This window comes from Mobula hypostoma, chromosome 10 (genome assembly GCF_963921235.1).
Source record: "Mobula hypostoma chromosome 10, sMobHyp1.1, whole genome shotgun sequence".
In the NCBI taxonomy this organism is placed as follows: Eukaryota; Metazoa; Chordata; class Chondrichthyes; order Myliobatiformes; family Myliobatidae; genus Mobula; species Mobula hypostoma.
The window spans coordinates 94,786,933-94,797,426 of record NC_086106.1 but is presented as its reverse complement, the minus strand read 5'-3'; the positions used below and the strand labels follow the sequence as shown (position 1 = coordinate 94,797,426).

General features: G+C 39.8%; 1 protein-coding gene across 1 annotated transcript in view; it reads left to right on the top strand.

The window, feature by feature from the left end:
• Positions 1 to 2,596: 2,596 nt before the first annotated feature.
• LOC134353376 (serine protease 23-like) overlaps positions 2,597 to 10,494 on the top strand; it is a 38,225-nt gene continuing 30,327 nt past the window's right edge. The window contains exon 1 of the mRNA XM_063061405.1: positions 2,597 to 2,785. The gene's annotated coding sequence lies outside the window, so the exon portion shown is untranslated. The remainder of the gene's footprint in view (positions 2,786 to 10,494) is intronic.

The following is a 10,494-nucleotide window of genomic DNA, read 5'->3' as shown; positions in this document are numbered from 1 at the left end:
TCATTGGCTACAGGAGTTGTCCCAGAGGACTGAAGAATGGCAAATGATATTCCTTGGTTCAAGAAAGGTCATTTGGATAATCCTGGGAATTATAGACCAGGGAGTCTTACATCAGTGCTGGGCAAACTATTGGAGAGGATTCTTAGAGACACGATTTACGAGCATTTGGAGGAGCAGACTTTGATTAGGGATAGTCAGCATGGCTTTGTGAGGGGAAAGTCACGCTTCAAAGGCCTGACTGATTTTTTTTTGAGGAAGTGACAAAACTAATCGATGAAAGTAGATCAGTGGAACGAAGTTTCAAAAAAGGTTCAAAGGTTTGTTTATTATCTAGGTATACAACTCTGAAATTCTTCTTCTCCGGGTGGTCATGAAACCAAGAAAGGCAGCACGATCACCAGCTGTATGTGGTGTACATGGCTTTTAATAAGATATTTGACAAAGTTGAATGGTTGGCTCATTCAGAAAGTGAGGAGGCATGGGATCCAGGGAAATTTGGCTGTGAGGATTCAGCATTGGCTTGCCCACAGAAAGCAGAGGGGGTAATAGGTGGAATGTTTTCTGCCTGGAGGTTGGTGACCAGTGGTGTTCCGCAGGAATCTGTTCTGGGACCCCTGCTCTTCGTGATTTTTATAAATGACTTGGATGAGGAAGTGGAAGGGTGGGTTAGTAAGTTTGCAGATGACACAAAGGTTGATGGTTTTGTGGATAATATCCAAGCTTATTGTAGGTTACTACGGAACAATGATAGGATGCAGAACTGGGCTGAGAAATGGCAGATGAGTTCAATCTGCAAAAGTGCGAAATGATACATTTTGGAAGGTTGAACTTGATGGCAGGGCACAGGGTTAATAACAGGATTCTTATAGCAATTGGTGCGGGGGATGGGGAACAGAGGGATCTTGGGTCCATGTCCATAGATTCCTCAAAGTTGCCACAAAGGTCGGCAGGGTGGTTAAGAAGGTGTATGGTGTGTTGTCCATCATTAGTCAGGGCCCTGGGTTCAAGAGCCGTGAGGTAATGTTGCAGCTCTATAAATCTCTGCTTAGACTACACTTGGAGTATTGTGTTCAGTTCTGGTCCCTTATTATAGGACGAATGTGGAAGCTATAGAGATGGTGCAGAGGAGATTTACCAGGATGCTTCTTGCATTAGAGAGCATGTCTTATGAGGATAGGTTGAGCTTTTCTCTTTGGAGTGACGGAGGATGAGCAGTGACTTGATAGAGGTGTAGGAGATGGTAAGAGGCATAGATAGAGTGGACAGCCAGAGACCTATTCAGAGGGCAGAAATGGCTCATACAAGAGGGCATAATACATGGTGGTAGAGGCAGATTCATCAGGGACTTTTAAGAGATGTTTCGATAGGCACAAGAATGTGAGGAAAATGGAGGGATATGGACATTGTTTAGGCATAAGGGATTAGTTTAGTTGGCTATTTGATTATTAATTTATGTGGTTCGGCACAACATTATGGGCCAAGCAGCCTGTTCCTGTGCAGTCCTGTTAGGTGTTCTATGTTCTATAGTTGTAAGGTGATTGCAGGAAAGTATAGGGGGAATGTTAGAGGTAGGCTTTTTACACAGGGAGTGGGGAGCTTTCCACAGGAACATTCCAATACAGTAGCGAGACCAGGTCCATTGATTATGGCAGATATAGAAAGCCATTGAAAAGCTGCAAAATTTCTCTTGACATCTGTCTTGAGGTCAGGTTTCAGTTTATTTTTGTTGACTGAAATAAATAGAACTGCTGACCATATCATCTCTACTCCTTCAATATGCCAAGTATTTTATCAACGATTCCTCAATGCTTCCATCTTTTCGCCATTTTCTTTCTCTTCAAACTTCAGCTCAGGGACAAAAATTTATTTCCCTGCCCTAGGGAGCACTGAAGTAAATTAGGCTATTTGGAGGAGTATTACAGGGCAAAAGTTTCCTCAGAATTGGTGGGGCATGAAGTGGCAAAGCACATGCAGTAATACAAAATTGTTTCAAAGTTCTTTTCAAAACAAAAGGATAGTTGAAACATGCTTTAATTTAGTGTTTTAAATTTAGTGATACGGCACAGAACAGGGCCTCCCGGCCTTCAAATCCTGCTGCCCAGCAACCTAGTAAATTAACTCTACCTTAATCATGGGAAAACTTACATTGACCAATTAACCTACTAACTGGAATATCTTTGGACTGTGGGAGGAAACCAAAGCACCCGGACGACATCCACACGCACACGTTTGGATTTTTTCAAAGGAATAAGCCTCAAACACAATAACAGAAACACAAAAGTAAATTAAATCACTTATGAAACTGCTCACAATTATATTGTCTATTAAATGGGATTTCAAGTGCCTATTAAAACATATGAAATATAGTAACATCCAAATGACTGTAACAATGCAGAATGAAGGATCCACAGTTGAAGCTGTGTTTTGTAATTCAAACAGAACATTCGGGCATTAGGACCACAGGGGAATCCTTTCAAACCCATTTTAGGGAAACTGTGATTTAAAATGCAAACTCCCACACAGCTAGCAAGGATCAAGTATTCCAACAAAGCTAGAGTTCACGAGCACAGAAATAGAGAGATTCCAGCAGTCTGAACCCAGCACAGTACGCCACATCTAGCTCCAGAGGCAGAGGTCTTTCCTAGATGTCTGCACTGAAAGCAGTATTAGCTTAAAGACAGGAGAAAATTGATTTGTGAAATGGAAATTGTTTTGAATTTAAATCTTATCACACACAAACTGGAGTTAAACAAAGAACAGTGATTGTGTTCCCTTTAAGTTTGAGGTAAGGAATTTTGATTTGTTGTACTGTTGAATGCAGTGCATGCATTGAGGATCAAAATATGGATCACAGTCACTTGTTTGTAACATCTGCTGCTAATGCTTAACACAGCTGAATTCTGAGAACAATCAAAAACTATTTACTAAAAGAAAATGGCAATAGTATTCAGATTAATTTAAAAGTTGAGGAAGAAATTTCCACTTTTTGTTCCTGGGAATTATTATGTTAACATGAAACCATTAATTAAGACAAAATTATCCACTTGAAAAGATCAGGTAAGTAACCATGGTTAATTGAGGAAGGTGTCCATGATAACTAAATATGTAGAACAGAAAATGATAACTGAAGTTGCTTTTAGATTGCAAAAAATATATATAATGAGGAAAATATCGACTGAAGAGGAATGAACATTTTCTAAACATAAAATTACTAATTTTCTAAATTGTATTGTTGACTCCAGATGTCATTCTATATGGATCAAACATGTTTCTGTTACTTAAATGAAAAAAAACTGATTGATAGTTGAATGCCAAGATAATACTTTTATTTTCTTTTAACAGTTTGATTAGGAATTTGATCCATTTGAATTTGAAACAAAATGAGAGATTTAGAGCTTTGATCCATCAAAATCCACACAATACAACTGAATGTAAAGTGAACAACACTGCGTTCACCAGCAACTTTGATGTGTGTTGCTTGAATGTAAAGTGAATTGCCTTAGTCTCCAGATAATAGTTGTGGTTGCAATGAATGTCATATTGCTTACCGTTCATGCCAATAATCATTGCTGTCCACGAAGTGTGCTGGTTTTGTGGCTCTTGCTTTCATTCTTTTATTTATGAATCAATATTGTGAAAGGTTTTCTTTTTTTTGTTACCCTGCAAGTTCTACTTTCCCCGATTAAAAAAGAGTTCTGAAAAAGGAAATGCACATCTGCATCTGGAAAAAAAACTGGATTAACTCATTCAAAACTTCATCACAAATTCCACTGCTGAGTACAAATTAAAATGATAATGGTGTGCAACTCCCAGTTTTTCTGCTTTAGTTTACAAGAGAATTATTGATAACATTTTGTCCAATTAGTTTACTATTATTTCCTTCTGACTAAAGAAATCAAAAGAAGTTAATTTTTCCTTTAAAGAAAACTGCTTGGTAAACATTTTATTGATCACTTGGAATCACGGCTTTTCAGCTTTTGCAAAAACTGACACGTGGTAACTCTGACCTTTCGTCTTCCTATTAAGAAGGTTGTTGTCCTCTTCTCTATAACACTCACAACACGCTGGAGGAACTCAGCAGGTCGGGCAACATCCGTGGAAAAGATCAGTCGACGTTTCGGGCCAGACAGGTGCCAGCCCAAAATGTCGACCGATCTTTCCCACGGATGCTGCCCGACCTGCTGAATTCCTCCAGTGTGTTGTGAGTGTTGCTTTGGCCCCAGCATCTGCAGATTATTTTGTGTTTTCCTCTTCTCTGTAAGGAGGCTGCTCTTCAAATTACAAGAGAACTGTTGACTCGTGTTTGAACTTGAGAGGAAGGAGTTTATATGTGGGGAATTTCAAGTTTCCAGACTGTTTAGTAACAGAATATCCTGAAGTTTCAGTGTGTAACGTAACCATGTTGGCAGCAATTGCAAGTTGGTACTATCCATATGCTTATTTGTCACTGAGAACAGGGCTGGGTGGGTGGGCACACACACACAAGGATGAGGCTGCTGATTTTATCTCCTGTTCATTATTCTCCCCTCTCTTCTGATTTCACTGATGCCAATGGCAATGTAATAATGCCCAAATTTCCATTCTTTGTTTATAAGCCTAAATAATAAGCAATGGTGAGCTGCAGGCTATGGAATGCAATATAGTTTACATCGTCAGCCAGCAGCCACAATGATGCACTATTCAGCCAGAGCCACTGGAAAGCGATCTGGAGTGACAACACGGGTAGACCTCTTCTTAGCGCAGGGACACTGAGCTCAGGTCATAGTTTCCTAGTGCTACTCCAACCAATACCAACTAATTCAGTGGAGACTGAAAACAGACTGAAAGCATTTCTGTACAAGTGACTTATTATCTGGTGATGCTTTGACCGACTGAGACATCAGTTGTTAATCATTGCTTCCAAGTGTCATTTCCTGGATTTCTCTCTGGTCTCTGATCTTCATGTGCAAGATGGTAACTGCAGCTGGGAGCGCAGGAGGATGACTTGTGCCGGAGCTCTGTTGAGGCTGTTAGGCAGAGCTGTTTGGATGTGAGCAATTGGAGCCTAGAGACAACTCTGGCCAATTTACTTCCTCTCTCCTGGTGTCCACTGAGATCCTCCAGCTTAAATATAAAGGCATGACTCTGTTATCTGACAGCATAACAACCAGGTTTAAATTTCAAAGTAAATTTATTATCAAAGTACATATATGTCACCATATACAATCCTGAAATGAATTTTCTTGCAGGCATATACAGTAACTCCAAGAAACACAATAGAATCAGTGAAAGAGCATACGAAATAGGACGGACAAACAACCAATGTACAAAAGACAACAAACTGCAAATACAGATGAAAGAAGGAAAGAAAGAAAGATAGAAATAAGCAATAAATATCGAGAATATGAGATGAAGGCTCTTGAAAGTGAGTCCATAGGTTGTGGGAACAGCTCAGTGATGGGGCAAGTGAAACTGAAGGAAGTTATCCCTTCTGCTTCAAGAACCTTATGGCTGAGGGGTCATAACTATTCCTGGACCTGGCGGTGTGAGTCCCGAGGCTCCTGTACCTTGTTCATGAAGGCAGTAGTGAGAAGGGAGCTTGGCCTGGATAATAGATGTTGGTCTCATCTGACAGTGCTCGATGTAGATGTGCGCAATGGTGGGGAGGGCTTTACCCATGATGGACTGGGCCATATCTATCACTTTTTGTAGAATTTTCCATTCAAGGCCATGAAGCAACCAGTCATTATACTGATTTGTCACCACATTTGGTCCTCTCAACGACAGTGGTGTTGTCAGCAAACTTAAATATGGCATTGGAACTGTGCTTAGTCTCAGCCTCACAGTCATCGGTGTAAAGCGAGTAGAGCAGGGGACCAAGCACACAGCCTTGGGATGCCCGTGTACTGATGGAGATTGTGGAGGAGATGTTGTTGCCAATGCAAATCAAATGAGATCTGCAAGTGAGGAAATTGTGGGTCCATTTGCATAACGATCTATAGAGGCCTAGGTCTTAAAGCTTATTGATTAGTTTTGTGGGAATAAGATTGTTGAACACTGAGCTGTAGTCGATAAAGAGCATCTTGATGTATGCACCTTCGCTGTCCAGATGTTCCACGGTTGAGTGAAGAGCCAATGAGATTGCATCTGCTATGGACCTGTTGTGACGGTAGGGGAATTGGAGCAGATCCAAGTCACCTGTCAGGCAGGAGTTGATGTTTCATCACCAGCCTTTCAAAGCATTTCATCATGGTGGATGGAAGAGATACTGGACGATAGTCAGGTTATCATGTTCTCCTTAGGCATCAGGGTAATTTCAACACAGACTGATTCCCTTTAAGCATCAAATATATATAAATGTAATCATGCTATTCATAATACTCCCAAGCAAAAAAATGAACTGCCAGGGGAAACCAGTAGGTCAGGCAGCATCTGTGGAGATAGAAGGATGCTCATGTTTCAGGTCAAGATCCTTGTGGAGGCAGAGGAATGTTGACCATCCTTCAGCCTTGACGGATGCTGCCTGACCTGCGAGTTCCTCCTGCAGTTTGCCTTCTTTCTTCCAGATTCTCTTGGATTCTACATTCACTTGTGTCTCTACAAATATTCTTGGATGGCAAATTAGACTGTGAGTTACCACACCATCATTGTCATTTTAAGGTACAGATTAATAAAGAAAAGTCAAAAGTGGCATCAAAACTACAGGTAGAACCAGAAGGAATGGAAATATCCAACAGGATTTAATTATCAGTTTCATCTTGTTGAAACCTGAGATTTCATTTACCATAAAAATTTTTAAGTAGTAACTGTACCTAGTAGAGTGAATAGTTCAAGGCATTGGGTTTGCTTTAAAATTGTGCTCGTGTAATATTTCTTGCTACCCTACTTGAGCCAAGGGTCCAGCTGCTGCTACCTTCAACAGAGCACTCTGTTGATCGATTAAAACTTCCCATTAGAGTCATTGGCCATTTCAATACAAACATTGGGTTGCTGTGATATAGATTGTACCTTCTGGGACAGAGTTGCATTGCAAATGCCCTTTGACCATGATAGCATTCTGGCCATCCCGTTGAATTAGTCATTTAGATGCTGGAGTTAATTTTATTGTGGAAATATGACAATGCCAATTCAGACAGAAAATCTGGAACGATATCTGGAAAAGTGATCCTGAAATATCAGAATGTCAGAAGAACCGCAAAATTACTATCAATCAATGACAGGAGATTACTGCCTTCACCAGCCTGATCTTTGTATAGTATGATTGATTGAAAAACAGTATGACCACTCTTCAAATCATCTTTAATCTATTAAAAAGCAACATGTCAAATGTCAAACTAACACAACAGCTAGTTGGCTTCACCCTATTAGAGCAGATCACAACAAAGCATTTGAGGAAAATAGACCACTACCTGGGAGAGAAGGGTTGGATTGATCTTGAAGTGGGTTAAAATTTGGCATAATATTATGGGCCGAAGGGCCTGTAATATGCTGTACTGTTCTGTGTTCTAAAGCACATCCGGCCAAGTGGACCCTGCAAATTAATCCTCCCTACAATCTTGAGAGTAATTGCAGAGTAGGAACTGTCTCGCTATCTCTTCAAACAGCACCTCTCTACAGACACACTCACCGAACTGGCATTGTTAACTCTGTCATTGCCATTTCCAGGTACATCTACTTCCACCAGCAGGATACACCCAGCAGAGTTCAGGCAACTGGAAATATTGTCAGTGTGTGTATTTCCCTATGCTTCACATTAGAGCCTCATGAATTCAGGTCAGAACTGGAGAAGAAAATTGAATTACTATCAATCATTCTCCATCTGCTGATGATTCAGTAGTGAATGTTGATTATAACTGGACAAAATAAGAATGCAGAATATATTATGTGTGGGTAATTCATTCCAGCTCCTTGTCTCCCTCTGTCCTTTAGCCTGACATTACTGCATGTTTTGCTGGGCAACAATTCTTCTGCAACTTTTTATTTTTGAAAAGAGATTGGCTTACAATTATCCACTATTGCACAACCTCATCATTACCCAGAAACCAGAGCATATTGGGGTCACTGACATCTAAAGTGTAAGATAATAATAAATGCAATGCACAGTACATCTGCCTCTAACACGTAACAGTTGACTGGATTCACACTAACAAAAATAATTTCTGATCAAGTTACTAATATGAAATCATGGTTGACTAAATGAATTTACAGTGAAAAAATACTGTGGATGGAGGAGATCTGAACTAAAAGCCAAATGCTGAAAATACCCAACAGGTCAGCCAGTATTCATGGAGAGAGAAACAGAATTACTATTTCAGGTCAATAGCCTAGTTACAACCAGTTTTGATGAAAGGGAATTAACTTGAGACATTGTGGGTTTTGGAATTCTTTGTTCCTCCACCAACCCTGCTTTCAGGGTTCTCCAGCACTCTGGATATCTGTACAATCTTATCAACCTTTAGGCTAGGTATTACCCTTGCTAAGTAGAGGATGTGCTGGGGTTATGCTACCCTGCCAGGTTTACAGCTCACGTAGAAGATAAAGCTGTTTCTGTTCATCGGTAGGTTTTAAATCCTCAGGCACAACAATGCTAACAATCATTATCATTTGTCTATCTATCATTGAGCCAGTCATAACCTCAGGGTTAACAGAAGTCATACTGAAAATCATTTTCCCATCAAACAATAGAAAACAATGAATTTAAAAAAACCTTTTGTTTGCACGTATGTGACATAGACATAGCCTTTGCGGAGACTAAAGCACTTGCCAGACAGCTCAGATGTCAGTTTAGGAATGTCAAGGATGGGAAAAATTACAAACCCCATTGCCAGAAAAGTTGGGATATTTTCCAAAATGCAATAAAAACAAAAATCTGTGATATGTTAATTCACATGAATCTTTATTTAACTGACAAAAGTACAAAGAAAAGATTTTCAATAGTTTTACTGACCAACTTAATTGTATTTTGTAAACATACACAAATTTAGAATTTGATGCCTGCAACACACTCAACAAATGTTGGGACAGAGGCATGTTTACCATTGTGTTACGTCACCTTTCCTTTTAATAACACTTTTTAATCGTTTTGGAACTGAGGATACTAATTGTAGTAGATTTGCAATTGGAAATTTTGTCCATTCTTGCTTGGTATAAGACTTCAGCTGCTCAGCTGTCCGTGGTCTCCGTTGTCTGATTCTCCTCTTCATGATGCGCCATACATTTTCAATAGGAGATAGATCTGGACTGACAACAGGCCAGTCAAACACACGCACTCTGTGTCTACAAAGCCACGCTGTTGTAGCCCGTGCAGAATGTGGTCTGGCATTGTCCTGCTGAAATAAGCATGGACGTCCCGGGAAGAGACGTCACCTTGATGGCAACACATGTCTCTCTAAAATCCTAATATATGCCTCAGAGTCAATGGTACCTTCACATACATGCAACTCACCCAGGCCGTGGGCACTGATGCATCCCCATACCATCACAGATGCTGGCTTTTGCACCTTTCGCTGATAACAATCTGGATGGTCACTTTCATCTTTGACACAGAGAACTCGACACCCAGTTTTTCTGAAAACTAGCTGAAATGTGGACTCATCTGACCACAGCACACGGTTCCACAGTCTTTCGGTCCATCTGAGATGGACCAATTTCCCCCGGGATCAATAAAGTATGACTATGAGCTTGGGCCCAGAGAATTCGCCGGCGTTTCTGCATAGAGTTGGTTTATGGCTTCCTCCTTGCGTAATACAGTTTCAAGTTGCATTTCTGGATGCAGCGATGGACTGTGTTGAGTGACAATGGTTTTCTGAAGTACTCCCGAGCCCAGGTGGCTATAATTGTCACAGTAGCATGACTTTTCTGTGTACTTTTCAATCTTATTTTAACTCTGTCCCAACTTTTGTTGAGTGTGTTGCAGCCATCAAATCCTAAATTTGTGTATATTTACAAAATTCAATTAAGTTGGTCAGTAAAACTATTGAAAATCTTTTCTTTGTACTTTTGTCAGTTAAACAAAGGTTCACGTGAATTAACATATCACAGATTTTTGTTTTTATTGCATTTTGGAAAATATCCCAACTTTTCTGGAAATGGGGTTTGTACTTACTAGCTCCTCTGGAATACAGACATACGATAGAAGGCTTACCCTTTAAAGATTTCATCAAATACTCCCCTCTTTCAAAGTTCAAATATTCCCTGAATACAGTTAACAATGGCTTCCCATATGAATTCAGTGAAGAAATTTTGAGCAAATATGGTGACCTTTTATTTTATATTTTCATCTGATTTGATTTATTATTCTTCCAATTATTTCATTTTTTCGAAGTTTTAGATTTGATCAGAAAGTCTTTCCTTTTTTCCTGCTTGTATCCTCTGAATGGACTGCCCAGTCCCCTTTCTTTCCTCTTTTTTAGTGTAGAGGGTTTTTTACCTTTATTTCAGATTTAAAGTTTTTTTCCGCTCTTTATGAATTGATAAGAGGAGAATTAGCTGTCCTTTTTTATTATATATTGCATA